Below are 8,397 nucleotides of genomic sequence, written 5' to 3' on the forward strand. Positions count from 1 at the left end.
TTCCAATGTTACCATCTTCTTAGATTAGAGACTTTATCAGGAGCTTGTTGATAGTGAAAGTGAGAGGATAGAAAGAATCCCAATACCTGTGTGCTGTCTGGCTGCACCACAGCTCAAATCTGCACTGTACCCACATACAGGATAGTGCTGGCTCGCTGCTAGTGTCCCCAACACTGGTCTTAACGAACAGCTTCATTCTGTGTTTGAATTTCTTTTTATAAATGACAGCTAAACCTGAAGCCATTATAACACTTGAGGCACTGGCCGCCTCTTACTTTCCATTTTGGATTTTAAGAACAGTTGACCCTTGAACAACACGGGGGTTAGAGCCCCGACTTCCGTGTAGTCAGAAATCCATGTGTAACTTACAGTCAGCCCTCCGTATCCGTGGTTCCTCCTTAACCGCAATTGCCCATCAGCTGATTCAACCAACCTTGGATTGTGTAGTACTGCAGTATTCACTACTGGAAAAAATTCATGTACACGTGGACCTGTGCATTTCAAACCTGTGTTGTTCAAGGGTCAACTGTACTTTGAAGTAACCTCATAACAATGTGGGGTGGAGACTTATTTTCAGCGGTTCTCTGGGTCTGCCCATCAGTAAACCCCTAGCACCCTCCAACCATCCTACAGAGATCCGTTCTACTCTAACAACCCACTTAACAATCTTAAGACTAAGGAAAGTCGTCTTTACATTTAATTTTATTCTCATGTGTTATAACTTAAACCTATTTCTATTCTTGTTTGTTACTGCCCTTATAAGGTTGTCCATCTCTAAATTCAATAAACCAAATTCATTTAACTTTTTGGTAGAAGTCTTCAATTCCCATGTCCCAGCCTTAGTTGAATTACCTCTGTGGCTCTCCCTTGAATGTTGTCCAAATTCTCTTTCCCATCTTTAGCCGTGGAGTTTGGAAGGGGACCCAGTTAATGCAAATTTAGGACTGCAGGATTCCTACGTGTTATGTAGCTTCATACCAGTCTCCTGTTCTTAGCCTAAAGCTGTATTGATGATGTAGTTTTCCCCAAACGTGAACTCTCTTCTAGTCAAGACTGCACACTTGTGTTGATCATTTAAGTAATTACCAGTGCTCCTTTTCTTGCTGATTATTCATCGAGACCCCCGACCCCACCTTGAGATTAATGCTGACTTTGAATATGTTCCCTTTTTCTGTCAGTTGGCCCTTTTAGGCGATGTTCAGGACCACTGGGCTCAAGGCTGACCCCCTAAAGAGGCCACTTCTGTTCCCCAGCTAGAACTGGCTCTCTCTCATCTTGGGGCCCAGGAATCAAAAGTTTTGAAGGCAGCAAAGATAAATTCCAACTATTGTTTTCCCCCTTGATCTACCAGGTCTGTTGCTTTGTCACAAAAGATTAGATTAGCTTGACAGGATTGAACTACATAAAGCCAGGCTGGTGTTTTTTTGTTTTTTTTCTTTAAAGTATCCTGTTTCCTTGAAAGGCTATAGCTTTCAAATTTTTTCCCAAGTTGAAAAAAAAAAAGTCACATGTATTTTTCAAAGTTTTCTTTTCCAACTGGCAGAAATAATTCGAAATTGGTATTGACTTGAATCTTGGAAATTTGCTTTTGCCTCCAACAAAACATAAAATTAGTGAGGGTTGGGGGAGGAGGGCAGTTCCTTCTGTGTCAAATTTATTGCCTGTGTCTGATTAAAAAGAGGAGAGGACTTCCCTTGTGACGCAGTGGTTGAGAATCCGCCTAACAATGCAGGGGACAAGGGTTCGAGCCCTGGTCCGGGAGGATCCCACACGCCGCAGAGCAACTGAGCCCGTGCGCCACAACTACTGAGCCCATGCACCGCAGCTACTGAAGCCCACGAGCCTAGAGCCCGTGCTCCGCAACAAGAGAAGCCACCGCAACGAGAAGCCCGTGCACCGCAACAAAGAGTAGCCCCTGCTCACCGCAACTAGAGAAAGCCCGCACGCAGCAACAAAGACCCAATGCAGCCAAAAAATAAATAAAAATTTTTAAAAAGGAGGAGAGAAAGCAAGGCTGTGATGGGCCAGAAGTGGCTGGGACATGGGGCCAGGGAGCATGGAGTCAGCCTTTGCCCACACTCAGTTTGATACACCAGGCATCTACGGGGCCCAGGGACTCAGGTAGCGTGCAAGTTACAAGTTCAAATACAAGTACCTTTCTGTGCATATACCACAGGTGAGGCCTCAGAAGTGTGATGAGGTTTCAGCAAGGTGGGGAGGCAACTGAGATAAGCCTTGAAGGTTGGTGATGAAACAGATGGAGATGAGGATGAGAGCTTGGGCATTGCAAAGAATGGATTATCAGGAAAGGCCCCGGGACTTCCCTGGCGGTCGGTCCAGTGGTTAAAACTCCATGCTTCCACTGCAGGGGGCACAGGTTCGATCCCTGGTTGGGGAACTAAGATCCCACATGCGGCGCGGTGTGGCAGGAAGAAGAAAAAGAGGGAAGGCCCAGAGGTTGAAAAAGGACGATGATAGTCATCGTGCCTGAAACAGAACACGCGAAGGGAATGCCATGCCTCCCCGACAAAAGGCCCGTTTTGAAAAGAGCCTTCATTCCAGGAGGAGGAATGGGTGCTTCACGTGATGGAGAAGAGGGGCACCCTGGGAGGTTTCTTAGCAGGAAAGCGACAGGAGCACAGAGTTGCGAAGTTAAGAGCACCAATCAAGCTGCCGTAAGAATTTTGAGTCGCCGCGAGCCGGAGAGCGGTCAGGAGGGAAGCTCTTGCAGCCAAGCAGTGACAGGCCTGTGAGCCAGCCTGGCGGTGAGATAGGAAAAGAAGACAGTGAGAATTTAGGAGGGAGAAGAACCCTGCAAGGCCAAACAGCTGATTGCCCATGAGATCTAACTTAAGCTTGAGTGACTGAAGCCTCACTCGTCCCGGGCCAGGTCGTTAGGGTTTTGTTTTTTGTTTTTTTTTAACTTAAAGTTTTTTAATTGAAGTATAGTTGATTTACAGTGTTGTGTTAGTTTCAGGCGTACAGCACGGTGATTCAGTTATACATACCTATATATATTCTTTTTCGTGTTCTTTTCCATTATAGTTTATTACAAGATAGTGAATATAGGACCTAGAGATTATCATACTACGTGAAGTAAGTCAGGCAGAGAGAGCCAGGTCGTTTCTAAGGGAGCCGCAGAACGAACAGTGACTGTAAGAAACGTTGCATTCGAGGTGATGATCGATCCCCGGCAGACACGGGGACATTAGACCTGGCCCTCAGGAGAGAGGTGGGTGCTAGGATTCTGGGCTCAAGGAAACTGGGAGCGGGGACGTGCAGAATGCGAAGGTCCAGTGCTCAAAACCTGGGGAACAGGAGGGAGCAGCTGAAGGGAAATTCATAACGGGTGACGTCTCAGCGAAGTTCGGAGGGGAACTTCCTCCTCCCGAGGAAAAACCAGACTAGAAACAATTATCTCCTCTGGCTGGGCCTAATCTCCAGTCTGAGTCACATTTAAGAGACCTCAGTCTGGCCCAAGAAAAAGAGTCTGTGTGGCCAGCCCTGGGGCAGAGGCCCAAAAGGTGAAGGGTAGTGTCAGCAGAGAGCCCAAGGGGTCTATCTACCCGGGCACCCGGGTTCCTCGTAACTGAAGCCATTGTTAAAATAACCAAAGTAGAATTTCTTCCTAAGTGAAGCCTGGAGACTTCAACATTTGACAGTGTTTTTTGCTTGGCCTCAGAAGCATGGCTTGCTTAAATGTTGGAGGCCATGCTTCATGAGAACCTGGGGAAAACCAAATGCTTCTCAAGCATCACCAGATGGATACATGTTAGCTCAGATGAACTCCTTCTGACGTGCCAGAAAGATGGGACAGAACCAGCTTCTATCAGTCTGCTTGACGAGACACGCTCCTATCTGGTTCCCGCAAGCACTAAACTCCCAGCCGAGAACTGCTCCGGGCAGATCCCCAGGTCAAGATGGACATGCAAGCACTCCCCAGCTCTCCCAGGAAACGGCAAGGCAGAGCCGTGTGGGACCACAGTCCTAGGTACTATTTATTATGACCCTTCCTGGGCCTCACAGTTCCTACACTACAATAACACTTAACACGTTTTCCCGACGCTCTCTTTGGGCAGCATTGAGAATGTGCGGTCATGAATCCTACTCGCTAGGTAATTATTTCTCATTTAACTTGCTCCGCTTCTGTGGAGTATTTCCAAGATGTCTTCCAGGAGCTTCTAACAAGCTTTTCAGCTGTCAAGTGTTGACACCTTTCTAACCACTAGCCAAAAGCAAGAGAATTGATTAGCAAGAAAAACAAAGCATCTTCAGCCCAGACTCTAAGTTTGAGGTTTTCCTGTCCAGGTGATTTAAACCATGCTGCAGGGAGAGATGTGTGGTCATAGCAGCCATGAAAAATGCCCCCTTGCCTTGCCCACGCGTCCTGGGTGGTCCACCTGGACTGCACTTGGGAGGTCTCCCCTCCCCCGCAGAGGAGGAGCCTGGCCCCTCCCTCCCAGCCCTCTGCTGTCACCCCAGCTAGCCTGGCTCTGTGCGCAGGGCGTGCGAGGTCCAGGAGGCCAATGGGCATGTTGGGATCCTGGCCCCAACACAGGCACACAGCATCCTGAAGCCACAGATTTCCCATCTGACCCCAACATTTTGGGTCAAAATGTGTCCCTCCCCTCCCGAAAAGATAATGTCCTGAAGTCCTAACCCCCAGATCCTGTAAATGTGACGGTATTTGGAAATAGGGACTTCACAGATGTAGTCATGATAAGGTCATATTGCATGGGGGGTGGGGGACCCTAAGCCCAATCACTGGAGTCCTTAAAAGAAAGATGGAAACAGGCAGGGAGTAAATCATGTGATGACAGAGGCAAAGAGGGGAGGGATGCAGCTACAAGCCAGGGAGTGTCAAGGATTGCCGGCAAGGACAGCAGCTAGGCAGAGGCCAGGAGCAGACTCTCCCTCAGAGCCTCCAAAAAGGAATCAACCCTGTCGACACCTTGATTTCTGATTTTTAGCCTCTGGAACTGTGAGAGAATACATTTATCAAAAAACTATATATAGGGCTTCCCTGGTGGCACAGTGGTTGAGAGTCCGCCTGCAGTGGACACGGGTTTGTGCCCTGGTCCGGGAAGATCCCACATGCCGTGGAGCGGCTGCGCCCGTGAGCCATGGCCGCTGAGCCTGTGCATCCGGAGCCTGTGCTCCACAGCGGGAGAGCCCACAGCAGTGAGAGGCCCGCGTACCACAAAAAAAAACCCAAAAAAACTATATATAGCTTCTTTTATCTTATGATTTAATATAGAATATAAACCTCGTGATCAAAAATGCACAAAAAATCACTTTGTATATGTATTAGTTTCACCGCATTGTGTATTTTTTCATTTGGTACACATCATAGGTTTATTCTTTTAACATGTGAACTATATTCAAATTTACTCTGGCTCCTAAGATTAAAAAAAAAAAAGCGTCCAGTTCGTGATACTCTGTTAAGGCAGTCCTAGGAGAGGAACGCAGAGTCTGCTGACGCCCGGCCTCAGCTCAAACCCAGCTCTGCCCCTCCCTAGCCATTCATCCTCAGCCTTTTTCTTAACTTCTGGAAGTCTCAGTCTCCTCATGTATAAACTGGGAATAATGGCAGTACCTATCTCAAGAGTATTGTAAGGAATATTCAAGAGGACACACATAAAGCACTCGGTACTGTGCCTACTGTCAATTATAAATGCTGAAGAAAAGGCATTAGGTTGAATTATATGAACTCGCCGTGACTCAATTAGTTTTGACCTACATACAGCAAAAGGCAATTTCATAGGGTCCAGCCTAACAGTAATGATAGTGATGGTGGTGGTGGTGAGAACAGAGACCTTGTTTATAATACCGTTTGGTTTTTCCAACAACAGTTCTCACTCTCTGACCCCAACCGGGTGTCCTACAGTTCAATTTCAGTGCTGACACCATTCAGCATTAGCACAGACCCCACAGGTTAAGGGCTCAGTCTCACAGGACTGCACCCACTTCAGATGCCAGCTGCAAGCGGGGGCCCCAGACTACCCACACATCTGTCCAGCTGACTCCAAATTTGGGGGTTCCCACAGTGCCGCCTCAGGTTCGCTAATCCTCTAGAACAACTCAGAACGTGGGTAAACCCTGCACTTAAGATGACAGTTCATTATAAAGGGTACGAATCAACAGCCAGATGAAGAGACACACAGATCAAGGAGGGGACGGGGCAGGTGGCATAGGGCTTCCATGCCCTCTCCAGACACATTACCCTCCCAGCGCCTCAGTGTGTGCACCCACCTGAAGACTCTCCAAATCTCATAGTTCAAGAATTTTTATGGTGCTTTGAAGAATTCCCTGGCAGTCCAGTGGTTAGGACTCTATGCTTCCACTGCATGGGGCACGGGTTCTATCCTGGTCAGGGAACTATAAGATCCCTCAAGATGCGAGGCGTGGCCAAAGGAAAAAGTATTTTTTTATGATGGTTTTATTACGTAAGCAAGATTGACTACATCATGGGCCACTGATGAATGAACCCAATCTCCATCCCCTCGTCCCACCCTAGAGGTTGGAAGTGGGAGGTGACAGATGGTAGTTGAAAATTCCAATCCTCTAAGCAAGGCCAGGCCCCTCCTTGAAACTATCTAAATGCCAACCTCTGTCACCTCATTAGCATAAACTCAGGTTTGGTTGAAAGGGGCTTGTTATGAATAACAAAAGACACTTCCTTCACTCTTGAAATTCCAAGAGTTTTAGGAACTCTATGCCAGGAACTGGGGGCAAAGGACAAATATACATATTATCTTTTTATTCTACCACAAATTGTTTTGCAATTATTTGTATATCTGAGGACAAGAGTCCTGTTTATTCTTCTCAACCATCCTAGTCCTTGCACCTCAAATAGAGCCAAGCATACAGTTAGATGCTCAATCAATGTTGACCTGAATGACCTTTGTGCTTTACACATATTACCTGGTGGCCGTCTCATCTGTGAAATAAAAAGGAACTTTCCCAAGTCTTCTGTGCACTAAAGGAATTTTTTTTCTGCTCTGTTGCTTCTAAAGGCACTATAAGGACAAAGGAATTTTCTATTCACATGCCCTTGTTGACTTTCTTCCAATCAACCTCACTGGTATGCAAAGCACCTACAGATGCTGGCCCTTCCAACCCCTCTGAGTATCTCACCAGTCTTGGAAAGTCAAGAGAGAAAAACAAAAGTTAGCCACGTTTTGAAAAAGACAAGCATTGACACAGACACAGAGAAGTTGAATCGGACTCCTAATACGCCATTTCTTCTGGCTTGAAGTGACAATGGAAAGCTTATCCTTTGAGGAAAAGAAGAAGAAGAAAAAAAAAAAGAATAACTAGAAGCTTCTATCGTCCAGACGCTGCCTTTCATTTTCTACTTGCTTTGCTGTGACTTCGGCAATGGCATTGTCAGATTTTCTGGGCTTTACAGCAGGATGGATGCTAAAGGATCTTTGCAACATCCCCGGGAGGGGACCTAAAGATGCTTTTCTCATGACAGCCTCTGGAGCCCAACCCACTGCCCTCAACATTCCTGAAGCAGAGGGAGGCCCTCCAGCACTGCGATCAGGGAAACTCGGAACCTGGCCAGGGAGTGAAGAAATGAATCCGGCTGTCACGGAAAGAACTAGATGGAGCAAAACCTGTGGCCCTGGGGGAGATTCCCTAACCACAGTTCCTCCAGCTGCTCCGACTTCCTGCTCCACCACCACCTGGAGTCTGTCCCTGAAGACCTTCCCACAGCCAGCTGAAAGCCCAGGAACCATTCCTCCTCACCTGCTCCAGATGCAACACAGCACATTCTGGAGAAGACAGACTGGCCCAATTCCCCTATCTGGGACAGAGCTTTGGGGAATGAGTTTCATTCGCACCTCTAGGTTTTAGCTCAGTGAGCCACAGAATAAAAAGTGTGTGCAATTTGGGTACTTCTGGCCTATTCTCAATGAATAAATGTCCATTTGAAATGATTTATCTTAGAAGAGAAGAAGTAGTATTTTATGGATGGATGAAAAAAATCGAGTAACTTCAAAGATCAGTTAAGTGTCACCTAAAGAGGGAACAGTGAAGTTACGATGGACTAGAGAAAAATGCACACAACTGCGGATCCCCCAGGCCAGTCTACTTGGCTCCTCTGGCAGTGGAGGCTCATAGGCTGAGATAGATTCTTTAATCAGCCTTAGGGTTTCTAGTATTTTCTCATTGCATCAGACCCCTAAAATCAGATTCATCTGCAGTCGAACCAGTTACAATTTGGGAGGCAGGAAGATGAAAAAGGAAAGGAGAAGAAAAAGTTTCTGTGTCCAACTTCAACGGACAGCTATTTAAAGAACACACTTCAGTCTTAGAAGAGCAGCTGTTTCAAAAGACAGAACCGTTGTGTGCTGTTGGTAGGAATGTAAAATGGTGCGGCCACTATGG

The sequence above is a fragment of the Globicephala melas genome, chromosome 17, assembly GCF_963455315.2.
Source record: "Globicephala melas chromosome 17, mGloMel1.2, whole genome shotgun sequence".
Taxonomy (NCBI): domain Eukaryota; kingdom Metazoa; phylum Chordata; class Mammalia; order Artiodactyla; family Delphinidae; genus Globicephala; species Globicephala melas.